This window comes from Hippopotamus amphibius, chromosome 3, assembly GCF_030028045.1.
Source record: "Hippopotamus amphibius kiboko isolate mHipAmp2 chromosome 3, mHipAmp2.hap2, whole genome shotgun sequence".
In the NCBI taxonomy this organism is placed as follows: Eukaryota; Metazoa; Chordata; class Mammalia; order Artiodactyla; family Hippopotamidae; genus Hippopotamus; species Hippopotamus amphibius.
In genome coordinates, this window is record NC_080188.1 from 61,533,658 (window position 1) to 61,552,673 (window position 19,016).

At 37.7% G+C, this 19,016-nt stretch overlaps 1 pseudogene; it reads left to right on the top strand.

Moving 5' to 3' along the window:
* Window positions 1–463: 463 nt before the first annotated feature.
* On the top strand, window positions 464–16,268 carry LOC130848457 (lipid droplet-associated hydrolase-like; annotated as a pseudogene).
* Window positions 16,269–19,016: the final 2,748 nt, after the last annotated feature.

Here is a 19,016-nt window from a genome sequence, read left to right on the forward strand (position 1 = left end):
AAGGAGCTCCATTGACAGCTCTGCCTGATTCAGGTACCCAGCACAAGTCTTACTGGATGGAGCCCATTTTACTTCCCACCTAGGCAGGGAAGCAAATCTGAAGCACTGCCCAACTGATGAGTATAGCCTTCAGTCCCACCCAATAAGGAAACCTGACCAGAGAATCCAGGTAGCCATGGAGTCTATCCTACAATCGCCCGTGGGCAGGGAGCCAGGCCAGCAGTACTGTGCAACTGTTAAGTATAGCCTCTGGCCCCACATAAGCAGGGAGTCTAAACAGTGACCCTGCACAACCAAATAACCTAGACTATGGTACTGCCCAGCCACAAAGCCCAGCTTACAGCAGAGTCCAGCCTGTAGCTTTGCTAGATTGCATGGCCATGCCCAGAAAGGGGGTCCAGCCAATGAACCACTCAATCATGGAACATAGTCCACAGCCCCACTTGACTAGGAAGCCTAGACAATGACCCTCCTGACCTTAGAACACAGTCTCCAGCACATCCAACAGCAGGATACACTTGGAGGCACCTCCCAACCAAAGAGCCTAGCCAGTGACCTTGCCCAACAGCAGAGCATAGCCAGATGTCTATCTGGCCATGAAGCCCATCCTGCAGCCCCATTTAACTTTGTGGCACAGTCTGCACCCCTGTCTGATCACAGAGAGTGGCCTGAGGACTTATTTTACCATAAAGCCCCACCTGTGGCCCTGCCTGGACACAGAGTTCAGCCAATAGCACCATCTGGTCAGGGAGCACATCCTGAGACCCCACCTCACCAGGAACAACTGTAGAGCCCAGCCCATAGCCCTGATCAATGGTGGAGTCCAAAAAGCGTCACCACCTTGTAAGGGAAATAGCCTGTGATCTTGCCTGACCAGAGATGACTGCACAGCCCAGCTAGTGGTTCCACCGGACTAAGGAGCACAGCCAGTAGACCAGCCTGATCAGGAAGACCACCCAACAACCCCTCCTCAATACAGAGCCCAGCCAGCAGGCCCACGCAAACATGGAACCCAGCCAATGGTAACCCCCTAACCTCAGAGCACAGGCAGCAATTGATTTCACAAATGCTACCCCCCACCTCCACCCCAACTGACTTAAGAAAGGAGGCACAGAAGCAGGTCATATTCACAAAGTGTGAGCATGATGATATATTTACTGTCATGGCCTAGGACTGCGTTCATTCTCCTATTTCTGTTCTTTCTGGACATTCTCTTTCTTATGATTTTACCTAAAATTTTATTTCCATACAATTATTTTAAATCTATTTATACCTTTTTATTTAAAGCTCACCTCTTGTAAACAATATATTTTGATCTTGCATTTTGACAGAATACTATCAAACCAAGTTCAACAATACATTAAAAAGATCACACACCATGACCAATTAGGATTTATCCTAGGGTTGTAAGGATGGTTCAACATCCACAAATCAATCAACATGATACACCATATTAGCAAAGAAAAGAATAAAAACTATATGATCATCTCAATGGATGCAGAGAAAAACATGTAACAAAATTCAACATCTATTTATGATAAAAAAAAAAAAACTCTCAACAAAGTGGGTATAGAGGAAATGTACCTCAACATCATAAAGGCCATGCATGACACACCCATACCTAACACCATACTTAATAGCAAAAATTTGAAAACTTTTTCCTCTACTCATGAAGAAGACATGGATGTCCACTCTTAGCCACTTTCGAAGTCCTACTCACAGTAATTAAGCAAGAAGAAGAAATAAAATGCATCCAGATGAAGAAGCAAGTATTAAAACTGTCATTATTTGCAGATGACAATAGTGTAGAGAAGCCCTAATGATGCCAACAAACAACTATTAAAAGTAATACATCCACTCAGTAAAGTTGCAGGATACAAAATCAAATACAGAAATCTGTTGCATTTGTATACACTAATAACAACCTATCAGAAAGAAAAATTGAGAAAACAATCCCATTTACAGCTGCATCAGATAGAATAAAATATCTAGGAATAAATCTAAACAAAGAGGCAAAATACCTGTATTCTGAAAACTATAAGACATTAATGAAAGAAATTGAAGATAACACAAAGAAATGGGAAGATATACTGTGCTCATGGACTGTAAGAGTTAATATTGTTAAAATAACCATACTACCCAAGGCAATCTACAGATTCAGTGCAATTTCTATCAAAATACCAAAGGAATTTTTCACAGAACTAGAACAAACAATTCTAAAATTTGTATGGAAACACAAAAGGCCCCAATAACCAAAGAAATACTGAGAAAGAAGAGCAAAGCTAGAGGTATCATGCTCCTAGATATCAAACTAAACTACAAAGATACAGTAATCAAAAGCAGAATGGCACAAAAATAGACATGTGGATCAATGGAACAGAACAGCGAGCCCAGGAAGAATCCCACATTAATATGGTTAACTAATCTATGACAAAGAAGGCAAAAATGTACAGTAGGGAAAAGACAGCCTCTTCAATAAATTGTGTTTGGCAAACTACACAGCTACATGCATAGAACCAAACTGGACAACTTTATCACAACTTGTATAAAAATAAACTCAAAATAAATTAAAGGCTTATATGTAATAAATGAAACCATTAAACTCCTAAAAGAAAGCATAGGCAACATTCCCTTTGACATCAGTCTTAGCAATATTTTTTTTGGATCTGTCTTCACAGGCAAGGGAAACAAAAGTAAAAATAAACAAATGAGACTATATCAAACTAAAAAGCTTCTTTACGGCAATGGAAACTATCAGTAAAACAAAAGGCAGCCTACTAAATGGGAGAAGATATTTGCAAAAAGTATATCAGATAAAGTGTTAATACCCAAAATATACAAAGAACTCATAGAATTCAACATCAAAAAACAAACAACTCAGTTAAGAAATGAGCAGAGAACCTGAATAAACATTTTTCCAAAGAAGACATACAGATGGCCAACAGACACATGAAAAGATGCTCATCATCACTAATCATCAGGTCAATGCAAATTGAAACCACGAGATATCACCCCATACCTGTCAAATGGCTATCATCAAAAAGAACACAAATAGCAAATGTTGACAATACAGAGAAAAGGTAATCCTCATACACTGTTGGTGAGAATATAAATTCGGTACAGCCACTGTGGAAAACAGGATGGAGAGTCCTCAAAAACCTTAAAAATAGACTACAATATGATCCAGCAATTCCACTCCTGGGTATATATCCAAAGAAATGAAAACACTAACTTGAAAAGATACATGCACACCAGTGTTCACCACATCATTATTTACAATAGCCAAGATATGGAAGCAACCAAAGTGTCCATCAATAGGTGGGCAGATAAAGAAGATGTAGTATAGATACAATGGAATATTACTCAGCCATAAACGAGAATGAAATCTTGCCATTTGTGATAAATAACATGGGTGAATCTGGAGGGTATTATGCTAAGTGAAATAAGTCAAAGAAATACAAATACCATACGGTCTCACTTATATGTGTAATCTAAAACAAACAAACACAACCCAAATGATCAAACATAACAAAAACAGACTCACAGATGCAGAGAACAAATGGGGATTGACAGAGCAAAGGAACCGGTGCGGGGGGCGGCGGGGATAGGTCAGGGTGAAATAGGTAAAGGGGATTAAGAGTTACAAGCCTCCAGTTATAAAATAAATAAGTTACAGAGATATAGCACACACCATAAGGAATATGGTCAATAATATTGTAATAATTTTGTATGGGGACACATGGTTACCAGACTTATTGTGGTGACCACTTCATAATATATGCAAATATCAAATCACTATGTAATATGCATGAAATTAACATAATATTGTATATCAACTATATTTCAATTTAAAAATCTGGCTTTTCTATATTAATATTAGGAAAAGTAGATATTAAGCCAAAAACCATTGCTCGAAAAGAAGAGGGACCTTTCAATATAATAAAGAAGCTAATACACCAGAAAATTGTAACAATTCTGAGTATGCTCTCAACTTAAATGGCTTCAAAATATATAAAGCAAATGTTGACATAACTAAAAGGGGAAACTAACAGATTTATAATCAGAATGGGAAATTTAGCAAATTTCTTTCAGTGATTGACAGAATAAGCATAAGCAGACCAAAATATAGAAGTTTGCTCAAGATGAACAATCCTGATCTGACATATATAGAACCCTGTAATTAATAGGGTTCCTGTTAAAAACCAATAATATTCTGGATCACCGGATATATCAGTAGGAACAGTACATTTACATGCTGCCTTGGAAACTGAGAGAAAACCCCATAGTTCAGTCATCTTTATAAGTGGTAAGAATAAAAAGTGCAATAAATTTTCTTATACTTTAGAGAGCTGTCCACAAATGTCCCAGACCATTGGTCCGCTTTTGTGGCAGGACTCTGAATCTTTAGAGTATTTATCTCCCATTCTTTGCACATACGTGTTATGCTACAAAATCCAAAGTACTTCCTTCCCCTTGTTAACAAGATCATGTTAGGTGACCCACCAAAACAGTAAGTCAGCATGAGGAAAGAAAAGCAAGGTCCCTGTAGACTAAAATGAGACTGAGAAGAACTAACATCATCTTAGGGTAAGAAGTTAATGTGTACCAGTCTCCTCCTAGGTAAATGTGAAGCTTTTGATCCCCATTTCTGAAGTTGATTAAAATAAATTATTTCTCAGATTAGTAGTCACAATCCAAGAATTATGTTGATCAGTTCCAGTAAAAGTACCACATCCAGCACAATAGCTAAGACTGGGGCTATCACTTAATATTTTGTCATTTGCCACAGCTCATTTGCTCTTCCCCACAGGAACGTACAAGCAAATTAAGTTGTACAGGTGAAGTGGAAGCTGAGATGAAGTGAGAGAGTAGCATTGACATACATACACTACCAACTGTAAAATAGATAGCTAGTAGAAAGTTGCTGTATAACAAAGGGAGATCAATTCAATGATGGGTGATGCCTTAGAGGGCCAAGATAGGGAGGGTGGGAGGGAGTCAAGGGAGGGAGGGGATATGGGGATATATGTATAAATACAGCTGATTCACTTTGGTGTACCTCAAAAGCTGGTACAAGAGTGTAAAGCAATTATATTCCCATAAAGAGCTTAAAAAGTAAATAAATAAAGTGAGATATGCTGGTAATCACTGCATCCTCATTCTTTGAGGATGAATATCTTCATTTTTTGAGGATGGCATTATTCACTGCAAATTATCCTAGGATCCAGTATTCCTTCTGATTTACCACTTAGGCCTAAAATAGGGGCAGTTTCTGGGGGTTTTGTTTGCCTTTCTTGACATAGACTCTCAGTAACTATAGTAGACTCCATAGTAGCCAATCTGACATCTGTTTAGCATATCATTCCGAATACACATTCTTAGAAACCAAGAAATAATGACAATATTTCTGTTCTTCTGATATTAGAATCAGTTAATGACTAATATCGAATAGCACATGAAAGAATTTTGTATATTCTTTTTCCAAGTGTATAGTTACTCTAAATGGCAGTAGATTTCTTTAGGGGAGAGTTTACAATAAGTGATGTTACAAGGTCCTTTGCCAAAGAGATCTAGCCTCCACTTCAATCCAAACGCTCAGGGTTTGAACTTAGGTCTGAAAATCAGGGGGGCTATAACAATTTTCCATTTGGGAATCCAACATCAATCTTCTGCTTGTCAGCTATACATTTTTTTAAGTTACACATGACTATATCCTATGCAGTAGCCATACTATCAAAAAAGAGGATGACCTATTAGCCATCACCACAGATCCCTGTGGGATAAGGCACCGCACCTAGAGATCACTCTGGTAATAATGTTATCAGTTAAGATAACTACACTTTTTATTTATTTTTTTTTATTATTTTATTTTATTTCTTTGGGGGTACACCAGGTTCAATCAACTGTTTTTATACACATATCCCCATATTCCCTCCCTTCCTTGACGCCCCCCCCCTCGAGTCTCCCCCACCCTCCCTGCCCCAGTCCTCTAAGGCATCTTCCATCCTCGAGTTGGACTCCCTTTGTTATACAACTTCCCACTGACTATTTTACAGTTGGTATTATATATATGTCTGTGCTACTCTCTCGCTTCTTCTCAGTTTCCCCTTCACCCCCCGCCCCCTCCCATACCTCGAGTTCTCCAGTCCATTCTCTGTATCTGCTTCCTTGTTCTTGTCACTGAGTTCATCAGTACCATTTTTAGATTCCGTATATGTGAGTTAGCATACAATATTTGTCCTTCTCTTTCTGACTTACTTCACTCTGTATGACAGATTGTAGTTCTATCCACCTCATTACATATAGCTCCATCTCATCCCTTTTTATAGCTGAGTAATATTCCATTGTATATATATGCCACATCTTCTGTATCCATTCATTTGTTGATGGGCATTTAGGTTGCTTCCATGTCCTGGCTATTGTAAATAGTGCTGAAATAAACATTATGGTACATGTTTCTTTTGGGATTATGGTTTTCTTTGGGTATATGCCCAGGAGTGGGATTGCTGGATCATATGGTAGTTCTATTTGTAGTTTTTTAAGGAACCTCCAAATTGTTTTCCATAGTGGCTGTACCAACTTACAGTCCCACCAACAGTGCAGGAGAGTTCCCTTTTCTCCACACCCTCTCCAACATTTGTTGTTTCCAGACTTTGTGATGATGGCCATTCTGATTGGTGTGAGGTGATACCTCATTGTGGCTTTGACTTGCATTTCTCTGATGATGAGTGATGTTGAGCATCTTTTCATGTGTGTGTTGGCCATCTGTATGTCTTCTTTGGAGAAATGTCTATTTAGGTCTTCTGCCCATTTGTGGATTGGGTTATTTGCTTTTTTGGTATGAAGCTGCCTGAGCTGCTTGTATATTTTGGAGGTTAATCCTTTGTCCGTTGTTTCATAGGCAATTATTTTTTCCCATTCTGAGGGTTGCCTTTTAGTCTTGTTTATGGTTTCTTTTGCTGTGCAAAAGCTTTTAAGTTTCATGAGGTCCCATTCATTTATTCTTGATTTTATTTCCATGATTCTAGGAGGTGGGTCAAAAAGGATGTTGCTTTGATGTATGTCAAAGAGTCTTCTGCCTATGTTTTCCTCTAGGAGTTTTATAGTGTCTGGCCTTACATGTAGGTCTTTAATCCATTTGGAGTTTATTTTTGTGTATGGTGTTAGGAAGTGTTCTAATTTCATTCTTTTACATGTTGCTGTCCAATTTTCCCAGCACCACTTATTGAAGAGGCTGTCTTTTTTCCATTGTATACTCGTGCCTCCTTTGTCAAAGATAAGGTGCCCATATGTGTTTGGGCTTACTTCTGAGTTCTCTATTCTATTCCATTGATCTTCCTTTCTATTTTTGTGCCAGTACCATACTGTCTTGATCACTATGGCCTTGTAGTATAGTTTGAAGTCAGGAAGCCTGATTCCACCTACTCCATTTTTCCTTCTCAAGATTGCTTTGGCTATTCGGGGTCTTTTGCGTTTCCATACAAATCGTAAGATTTCTTGCTCTAGTTCTGTGAAAAATGCCATTGGTAATCTGATCAGGATTGCATTAAATCTGTAAATTGCTTTGGGTAGTACGGTCATTTTCACAATGTTGATTCTTCCAATCCAGGAACATGGTATGTCCCTCCATCTGTTTGTGTCGTCTTTGATTTCTTTCATCAATGTCTTAAAGTTTTCTGCATACAGATCTTTTGCCTCCTTAGGCAGGTTTATTCCTAGGTATTTGATTCTTTTTGTTGCAATGGTGAATGGGAGAGTTTCCTTAATTTCTCTTTCTGCTCTTCCGTTGTTCGTGTATAGGAATGCAAGAGATTTCTGTGCATTAATTTTGTATCCTGCTACTTTACTAAACTCATCAATGAGTGCTAGCAGTTTTCTGGTAGAGTCTTTAGGGTTTTCTATATATAGTATCATGTCATCTGCAAAGAGTGATAATTTTACTTCTTCTTTTCCAATTTGGATTCCTTTAATTTCTTTTTCTTCTCTGATTGCTGTGGCTAACACTTCCAAAACTATGTTGAATAACAGTGGTGAGAGTGGACACCCTTGTCTTGTTCCTGTTCTTAGAGGGAATTCTTCCAGTTTTTCCCCATTGAGAACAATGTTGGCTTTTGGTTTGTCATATATGGCTTTTATGATGTTGAGGTAATTTCCTTCTATGCCCATTTTCTGGAGAGCTTTTATCATAAATGGATGTTGAACTTTGTCAAAAGCTTTTTCTGCATCTATTGAAATGATCATATGGTTTTTATCCTTCAATTTGTTGATATGATGTATCACGTTGATTGATTTGCGTATATTGAAGAATCCTTGCATCCCAGGGATAAACCCCACTTGATCGTGGTGTATGATTTTTTAATGTGCTGTTGCAGTCTGTTAGCTAGTATTTTGTTGAGGATTTTTGCATCTGTATTCATCAGTGATATTGGTCTGTAGTTTTCTTTTTTTGTGACATCTTTGCCTGGTTTTGGTATCAGGGTGATGGTAGCCTCGTAGAATGAGTTTGGGAGTGCTCTGCCTTCTGCAATATTTTGGAAGAGTTTGAGAAGGATAGGTGTTAACTCTTCTCAAAATGTTTGATAGAATTCGCCAGTGAATCCATCTGGTCCTGGGCTTTTGTGTGTTGGGAGATTTTTAATCACTGCCTCAATTTCTGTACTTGTGATTGGTCTGTTCATGGTTTCTATTTCTTCCTGGTTCAGTCTTGGAAGATTGTATTTTTCTAAGAATGTATCCATTTCTTCCAGGTTATCCAGTTGATTGGCATATAGTTGCTTGTAGTAGTCTCTCATGATGTTTTGTATTTCTGAGGTGTCCGTTGTGACTTCTCCTTTTTCATTTCTAATTCTGTTGATTTGCATCTTCTCCCTTTTTTTCTTGATGAGTCTGGCTAATGGTTTATCAATTTTGTTAATCTTCTCAAAGAACCAGCTTTTAGTTTTATTTATTTTTCTTATGGTTTCTTTCCTTTCTTTTTCATTTATTTCTGCTCTGATCTTTATGATTTTTTTCCTTCTGCTCCCTTTGGGGTTTCTTTGGTCTTCTTTCTCTAGTTGTTTGAGGTGTAAGGTTAGGTTGTTTATTCGATCATTTTCTTGTTTCTTAAGGTAGGACTGTATTGCTATAAACTTCCCTCTTAGAACTGCTTTTGCTGCATCCCATAGGTTTTGGGTTGTTGTGTTTTCGTTGTCATTTGTTTCTAGATATTTTTTGATTTCCTCTTTGATTTCTGTAGTGATTCCTTGGTTGTTTAAGAGTGAATTGTTTAGCCTCCATGTGTTTGTATTTTTTGCAGTTTTTTTCCTGTAATTGATATCTAGTCTCATGGCGTTGTGGTCTGAGAAGATGCTTGATATGATTTCAATTTTCTTGAATTTGCTGAGGTTTGATTTGTGACCCAAGATGTGATCTATCCTGGAAAATGTTCCGTGTGCACTTGAGAAGAAAGTGTAGTCTGTCGTTTTTGGATGGAATGTCCTATAAATATCAATTAAGTCGAGATGGTCTAATGTGTCATTTAAAGCTTGTGTGTCTTTATTTATTTTCTGTTTGGATGATCTGTCCATTGATGTAAGTGGGGTGTTCAAGTCTCCCACTATAATTGTGTTACTGTTGATGTCCCCTTTTATAGCTGTTAGTATTTGCCTTATGTATTGAGGTGCTCCTATATTGGGGGCATAGATATTTACCATTGTGATATGTTCTTCTTGGATGGATCCCTTGATCATTATGTAGTGTCCTTCCTTGTCTCTTTTAATAGTCTTTACTTTCAAGTCTAATTTGTCTGATATGAGTATTGCTACTCCAGCTTTCTTTTGACTTCCATTTGCATGGAATATCTTTTTCCATCCCTTGACTTTCAGTCTATATGTATCCCTTGGTCTGAAGTGGGTTTCTTGTAGGCAGCATATAGAAGGGTCTTGTTTTTGTATCCATTCAGCCAGTCTGTGTCTTTTGGTTGGAGCATTTAGTCCATTTACATTTAAAGTGATTATTGACATGTGTGTTCCAATGACCATTTTCTGAATTGTTTTGGGTTTGTATTTGTAGGTGTTTTCCTTTTCTTGTGTTTCCTACTTAGAGACGTTCCTTTAGCACTTGTTGTAAGGCTGGTTTGGTGGTGCTGAATTCTCTTAACTTTTGCTTGTCTGGAAAGCTTTTGATTTCTCCCTCAAATCTGAATGAGATTCTTGCTGGGTAGAGTATTCTTGGCTGTAGGTTTCTCTCTTTCAGGACTTTCAGTATATCCTGCCATTCCCTTCTGGCCTGCAGAGTTTCTGTAGAAAGGTCAGCTGTTATCCTGATGGGTTTTCCCTTATATGTTGTTTGTTGCTTTTCTCTTGCTGCTTTTAATATTTTTTCTTTGTGTTGAATTGTTGTTAGTTTGATTAATATGTGTCTTGGTGTATTTCTCCTTGTGTTTATTCTGTATGGGACTCTCTGTGCTTCTTGGACTTGGTGAATTATTTCCTTTCCCATGTTGGGGAAGTTTTCCACTATAACCTCTTCAAATATTTTCTCAGACCCTTTCTTGTTTTCTTCTTCTTCTGGGATGCCTATAATTCGAATGTTGGTATGTTTAAAGTTATCACTGAGGTCTCTGAGGCTGTCTTCTAGTCTTTTTATTTTTTTATCTTTTTCCTGCTCTGTGGCGTTTATTTCTCCCATTCTATCTTCCAACTCACTTATTCGTTCTTCTGCCTCAGTCATTCTGCTGGTTAGAGCATCTAGAGTATTTTTAATTTCAGTTATTTTGTTATCCATTGCTGTTTGTTTTTCTGAGTTCTTATGAACTGTTTCTTGTACTTTCTCTATTTTGTTATCAAGATTTTGTATCATTTTTACTATCATTACTCTAAATTCTTTTTCAGGCATTTTTCCTATTTCCTCCTCATTTATTTGGTCTTGTGGGTTTTTTTCCTGCTCCTTTGCCTGCATGGTGTTTCTTTGTTTCCTCATGGTTGTCCAAGCTTTTGGGGTTGCTTGTCCTGGTGATAGAGGTGTTTATAGAAGACTGTCCAAGCCTCAGACTAATGTCCAAGTATTGGAGTAGACGAATATTCAGTCGGCTATGTCAGGCTCCCCGCAGCCCTTTCTGGTGTCCGAGGCCGTCTGCTGGTGTTCAGCTGGTTCTCTGTGGGAATGACTGCGTCCTTCCGCGCATTCCCAATGCATCTGTGGAGAGGGATGCACTCCACGTCTCTCTACTTCGCCGCCATCTTTTTTTCCCCACACACTACTCTTAATTCCTGGACACTGGTGGTCAGAGCTCAGCCAGAGATCCTCCCTCTTGTCAAACCACCACTAGGTTTCCAGCCATATCAGGACCAAGCAAGATAAAATCACCAGCACTAACTACACTTTTTAAAAATGTAATTCCACAGAAAAACCTTGAGAAATGTTTTTAAAATATGCCTTTCTCAGCAAAAGCAAAAGAGGTGGGTTTTTTATTCAGATTTCTTTAATCATGATACAGATATGCTCTCAAGGAGTGTTAATTATCCTGATATTCAAATCTGTTACCTTTGCAAAGTAACTACCAAGTCTTCATAAAAACAAACAAACTTTTAGGCAAAGAAATGCAAGCGCTATCCATTGGAAATGGTCTGGAGCTCAATGGTAGGATGTAAATGTGGCACCAGTATTTGCTACACTGCATCCTTTGTACCATTCAGATCCACGTACTCTCTGAGGTATGGAGATATCCCTTGAGTTGTAAAGTTGTATACACAAGTCTTGTCTTTCCCTAGAAACATTTATTCAGGTTCCAAAGTGTAAGGAACTATCAGGATCCTGTCCATTACATTCCCAAAGAGACTCTTATAAGGAGAGGAAGGACAGCTGCCTCTTTCTCCTCTACAATTGCCAAAGTTATTTTTTGTGATATTCACCTACAGTAGATCCTGTTACATGCAGGATTATATCTGGTTTCTCTCACATCATCCCAGGGATAAGAATAAGGGCAAAGTGAGTCCTAAGCAGTTAATACTGTATATAAGTAATTATAATCTACCCTGATCCAGAAGCTTCATGTTGGCATTCAAGATAATATTAATGAATATAGACATTAAAGACTTAAGAAACTTCTTTTTCCTTCCTGTTTGTCTACTATTAAGAGGAGTCAAAGTGACAACACAGCAGCCATAATCCTGACTAATGGTCAGGATTAGGGGACTCTTACTCGTGTTCCCTTGATAGAAGCATACTTCCCTTCCCCCTTTTCCCTCAAGCCACCACTCCCCACATTTTAAAGATCAGTTTCTTTATTCCAGTGGTACCTAAAGCTGTGCACATAGAAATACAGATTCCCAAACGAATCATGGGAAGTTACAATGACAGAAGCAAATCTTGTTTCCATGCAGTGGTTCTCAAACCACTGTATTCTACCTGTCAGAGATATAGTGCCACAAAATGGCTGTTGGTTCAAATTATATATTTTATCTTGAAATATAGCAGCCCAACTTCACCAGATGTCATATCCAGCTTTGTACTTTAGGTGAGCATTTACCTAGTCATTACAATGTTTTCCCATTCAGGTTTTGGGAATGATTTTTAGTAAAATTTTTCCTGCATCCACAGGAGTTGAGAGTTTCTTTAATTCTCACATAGAAACTTTCCACATTTCACTGTGTATCATGAGTTGGCAGTTAGCTGAAATGCGCCTGTCATTTTCTTCTTTCATAGCATTTCTTCTTTCATTGCACTGAATAGACAATACCCAAACGCACATTCATTTTAATAGTCAGTGCCATTATATCTCTCACGTAATGGCATAAACCAGTGTTTCCTGGAGCAGTCTGAAGAGTCTAAGCATAATCTTAACCCCTTAGCATAGAAGGGTTCAAAAATGAGGCCTAATCTAATTAATTAGTGGATGTCCCAGCCAGGGAATAGATATATAAAGAGTCTGGGATTTCTGGGAAGGAATCACGCTCAAGAGAAAGCAAATATAAAAGATGGCTTCCATTGTTTTTTGTACATCAGGCTATAAGACATGAAATCAGCAAACTAAAGAACATAAATGAGGGAATCACAATAAAATGGAACCATCTAACTCAGCTGATCCTGGGACACATACTCCTCTGGGTTCCTGGTTGCAAGCCTGAAATGTCCTCACTTATTAGGCCAGTTTAAGTCAGGTTTCCAATTTCTTCAGTGGAAATCATCTTAACTGATATATGTGGTATGACAGTGTTATCTGTCTAAAAATAAACAAATTTTATCTATCATAAGTAAATGCAAGGGGAAAAAAGAATAAGCAGCCCTTAAGATTAAACAGTAATTATTATTTTTAACATATTTTTCAGCTCATTGAGATATAATTGATACATTATGTTAGGTGTACAACGTGACAACTTGATTCACATATATATTGTGAAATGATTACTACAACAGGGTTAGTTAACACCTCCATCATCTCACATTACCATCTTTTTTTGTAGTATAGTGAAAACTTTTAAGATTTACTTTCTTAGAAAGTTTCAAGTAAATAACACAGTACTATTAACTATATTCACCATGCTTTAAACTAGATCCCCAGGACTTATTCAATTTATAACTGGAAGTTTATACTCTTTGATCAACATCTTCCCACTTCCCCTACCCCAGATTCCTGGCAACCACTATTCTACTCTCTTTTTTATGAGTTCAGCATTTTCAGATTCCATATAAGGGTGAGATCATACAGTATTTGTTTTTGTCTGACTTCTTCCACTTAGCATAATGCCCTCAAGCTCTATCCCTGTGTTGTAAAAGGCTGATTTTCTTCTTTCTTGTGGCTGAAAAATATTCCAGTGCATGTGGAGTGTGTGTGTGTGTCACATTTTATCATTTCATTTATTATCAGACACGTAGGTGAATAATGATGCAATGAACATGGTGGTGCTATACTTTAAGGTGATAATCACCAAATTCCCTGCTTCCAAACTGAATCCTGAAGTGAGGTCAAATTTCATCTGTTCTATGAATTGGAGTCTGATCTTTTAACTGTTCTACACGTAATTATATTAAGCTGGAGCACATGAAGTTCCATTTTGGAAAGTCAAAAATGATCAAATATTAACAATTTCATATGGAACAACCAATTTGTAATCCCAAAGATAAGTGTGTAATACTAAAATATAGCATTGTTTTATATTTTTCTATTTTTGTATGTTTTCCTGTATAGCCAATGTGATAGAAATTAGGCAGACAAAAATGAATAAGATCTAGTCCCTTCCCTTAAGGAGATTACAGCTGATACTTAATAGGTATAAAGTAAATAAATTAAGTTATAAATCAATGAATATATACAGAATGCAATTGACTGATACAGGGAGGCTAGAGAAGTAAATAAAACATTGAAAATGAAAAGGAAATCATAGGAAGTGGGTAAAACATCCATTTACTACCTGTAAGTTACTAAGTAAATGATTTGTAAATAGCAATAGTGATCATAATACCTTCAGTATATTATTCTCCACCTTACAATTAGCATCACATAATTTCAGAGAGTAGATTTTTGTATCTTCCATGATGAACCATGTAGGGGGTTTTCTCTTAATTTTGTACAAGCAAAAAATTTTTTAAGGTGGCAAAGAGATATATAGCCATACATCTTGGTTATGAGGCATTGTAACAATTTTCTTTATGGGGGATATATATGCTCTTTTTTTCTGGATGTAAGTTAAGTAGATAATGTTTTAGATGCAGATGTTTATAAGCAGGAGCATCTGGAAGTTTCACAATTCGGTAGTTATATAAAGAAAATATATAATACACAAGGTTAAGCATCAGTTTAAATACAGAATTTTGCTACAACACTTGTTCCATAGAGGACACATCATTCTTTTATTAAAGAAGGTGAAATTTAATCTGTTAAAAAATGTTCTGAACAAGTTCCAGATCTACAAAGCAATTTACAGTAAAATTCAAACTAAAGAACACACTGTTCATTTTGTTTTCACATTATGTGATATATATTTTTTTCCAGAATGAAGGAAAAAAAAAAGAGTGACTCCGCAGACTCACAACCACAGTAAATTCATCCTTGAATTTAGTAAGCCAGGAAAGTGTGATATATTTGATTTAGATTTCTTCCCTTTTAGATATTTATTTACCTCAGAACCTGAGTACTAAGAATATTGAGGTGAAAATTAAACATGTAGACTGAAAATATATTTGGAGAAGAAGCATTTCAGGAATGGCAGAGTAAGACCTCTGAAAAACTGCTCCTCCATAAAAGCAATGATAATGATTGGCAAAATGAACTTTTTAGAACTCTGGAAATTAACCAAATACTTGAAAAAACATGAGAAGACATTATTCAATAAAAAAGGTAGAATCCTGTAAGATAAGTGAGGTTTGAAATCATATAACAGGCCCTATGCCCACCCCTTAATCCCTACTGCACAGTAGTCCCGAAAAACAACAGCCTGGCTACCAGTAACTGTGAAAACCAGCAGCCCTGCAGCAATGGAAGGGGCAGGATGGATTAAGAAATCCCCTTACTAACCAAGATGGTCACGGTAGAGCCTGCTGCCTTCTAGGCAGACAGAAACGGATTCAGAAATCAAACAAGAAATTCTTGTGCATGAGGAATTTATTTCATGTTGTGGGGTTGAAATCCAGGGTCTAAAATGTGGGCCCTGGGCTGACCTCATTAATGATCAAAGTGCCAACAGGGCTGAAGTGCTTATTTTCGTTATTGCTGGTAACCCAGGTTTTTCTGCCTTTTACCTGCCATCTGCAAAGACTGTATTCTTCAACAAAAGACACTTTCCAGTTTGGATTATCAGTCATGCTGGGCACACCTTGGCTGCCAAAGATAAGAAGATTCTTACAATCTCAGACAATCCAAATGCTCAAGAAATTAAGGACATCTATGGACTCCATGAACAAGTAGAACACAAACTAGCTTTCTTGAGAACTCATGTACCAAAGGAAATGAAACTTGTGGTCATTGGCCTTTTGTAGGTTGTTGCTATTTTTCCCTTCAGATTCTGAAGCATGCCCCTGAGCTCCCAATAGTTCACTGCTTTCTGCTCTTTGCAACGATTGAGTGAATGTCTGAGTCACCCAACGGCAAGCTCGCCATTCCACTTTTGTGCTGGCTTCGATATGCTATGTTGCTGGCTACTTACTAATTAAACCATGACCTGAGAAAATCAAGTTCTTGATGATCAGAATGCTCCTTCGAATGATGAACATACAGAGTGAATTTTCATTTCTGAATGCATTGGAACGGTTCTGCCTCATTAATGCTGCCTGCCTTGGGAGCCAAGAAATGATGGAGGTGGTGAAGAGAGACAATGAAACTATAAAAGAACATGTATCTGAGCTTACGTTTTACTATGGTACTATACATGGTTGTTGTCCAAAAGAGTACTATGAAGACATGAAGAAAGATTTTCCAGAAGGAGATACTTGACTCTGTAAGAAAAAAAATACCTCATGCGTTTATCCTCTTTTTTTTTTTTTTTTTAACTAGGAAATGGCCAACATGATAGCTGACTAAAGGATGATCGGTCCAAAATATAAATACTGACACAAGGAACAAGCACTGACAGAATGATAGTAGGTGTACTGCCTCTAAGTAGTAAGTAGTATAGTTAGTAGGTAAATGTTTAATTTAACATTTGATATTAGAAGAGAAAAGAAGTGAGACCCTCTTGGCTTAAAAAGTATCAGCTCCCAGCTCCCCATGCCAAAGGCTGAAATAATCCTATGAAATATTGATCAACTGTGTTTAACAACACATTTTCCAAGACTCAGGGAACACAGTGATCTAAACAAGGTCTTTTATGTTTGCACAAGTTGCCCAGTGACACCATACAGTTTTGGTAGGCAGGATCCTTGCAGACAAAAGGAAATCTAAATTTAGTTGATTTTAATTGAGTTACAACGTATTATAGAATAGGCTCTCCTAGAGAAAATTATGAAAGACCTAATAGAAAATGTAAAGACCAGTGAATGTTACATGTGTAGTCGGATATGTGAAGCATATGAGATCATGAGAAGAATACACTCAAGTTCCAGTAGCAGGAAGTGATGAGCAGTGGATGTTGGCAGTGGACCTGGGTCTCTCTTAAGGGCAGAAGCTGAAGATCAGCCCAGTCTAACTTTGCACAGGTCTGATTATCAGAATCAGACTGGATCCCAGGATAGCCTGCACACTACCTGTTACTACCTTGCAGCATGTCTCAAACCACAAAGTCAGCCTTCTGTCTGGCTGCCAGTGGCACAAGATCAAGCAGAGTCTATGGCAAGGGAAGCAACACTTGTCTCCTTCCCTGAGGAGTGTGACTTCCTGATCTACCTGCAGTACTCAGTAAATAAATTTTGTCAGACATTCTTCTGGTCAATTAACAACTAATAAGGAAGGGTCCCGACTATACCTTCCTCCACAGAGAGCCAGCAAGCTCTGGTTGGGAGCTCTCGGCTGGCTCCTCTTCTCCAGAGCCAGGGTGGGGAGGCAGTGGGCTGTTCCAAATCAACCCTGTACCTGCCACATGCAACTGTCCCTTCTATGATTCTTTTCAGTCAAATTTCATTGTGGACCAGCAATAAGCCAAGTACTATATAGGCATTGAGGAGAGATTGTTAGGTACATTATGATTCTTTTCTTCTGAAAATCTTCTAGCAAGTATTTTTTGAAAGGGCATCTTTAAATTGCTAAATGAATTCTCTATTTAGAATTAGCTTTGTTTATGAATGAGTTCTCCATTTCTGCATTAGCTTTGTTACTTAGAAAGAAATTGTTTCACTAATGAACCAAAACAACCCATTAAATTCTGTGAATTCACCCTCTCTGGACACCTTGAAATTTAGCAAAGAAGAGGCTTGTTCTCTGCTTATAGTGGGCTAACAATATTGCTTTCTTCCCTAAATTGACTCAATCCTGGGAACTTAGGAGTCAATAAATCCCACTGACTGCAACTATGGTCGATGATAGATAGAAACATTCCATTTTCTCCTAGAGGAAATCCCTCATGGTGTTATCATTCCTTAAGGACAATGGGATGTTGTCATTCTTCTCAAAACCTAAAGCCACCTGATGAAAGATTCAGCTCGGATATGCTGCCAACCCAGTGATAAGTGTTGAATGAGTTATGATCCTTTGGCATAGTTTCCACATAAGAGCAAATGACTTCTCAAAGGGCAGGAGCCAAGCTTCAGGCAAGGAGTGCTCTTGGTCCTGGAAAGGAGCCAGTAGATGTATAAGCCACTGGCACAAGGCTACACACAAAGTCCTTATTGGCAACTGTGTGGGGAGGCCTTCTAGAAATCTGATGTTAGGAGCTGGGTCTCATGGTTCTGAAATGCCTTGCATACAGGAGATGCTCAATAGTACTAACCTAAAGCACTTAAGTAAGTACTAGGTAAATTATGCTACTGCAATAAAGAATAATACACCCAGCTTTTCTTTTAGCAGTATTTTACAACATTATTTCATATTTCAGGAGTCCACATATATGAAATTATATCTGATAAACCAAAGTTTACCAGACCTCAAAAAATGATAAGATGTAAAATGACAAAGTAAAAGATACTGGCTCTTATTTCTCATTATCAACTAAGCATCAAATGAATTTTCAAAATAAATGCTTTACCTGCACTTAATGACTTTGCCTGGCCTGACCTCTGCATGTTGGGGAAGGAAGGGTACAATTTTAATGTCCTCCTGTGTTAGACTTGGGTCAAAGTCTCTCTGTTAAATTGAAAAGCCACTTTTTCAATGGTTCTTTTAGAGAAAAAAGAATCAGATTTCAGAAGAGTGAAGTTCATTTTATTTCATTAGGAATTAAGCAAAAATGTTCCCATGAATATAGATGAGATGATAACGTATGTGAACTCTGGAGGCCTTACCATCTGTGTGATTTTAGACAACTTCATCTAATTTCTCTATGCCTCAGTGTCCTCATTTATAAGATAGGATTAATAATAATACATACCTCATAGTATTGGAAGAATTCAATGGGATGATTAAATGAAAGCATTTAGCAGAATGCCTAACCAGGAGTATCTTCTCAGTAAAG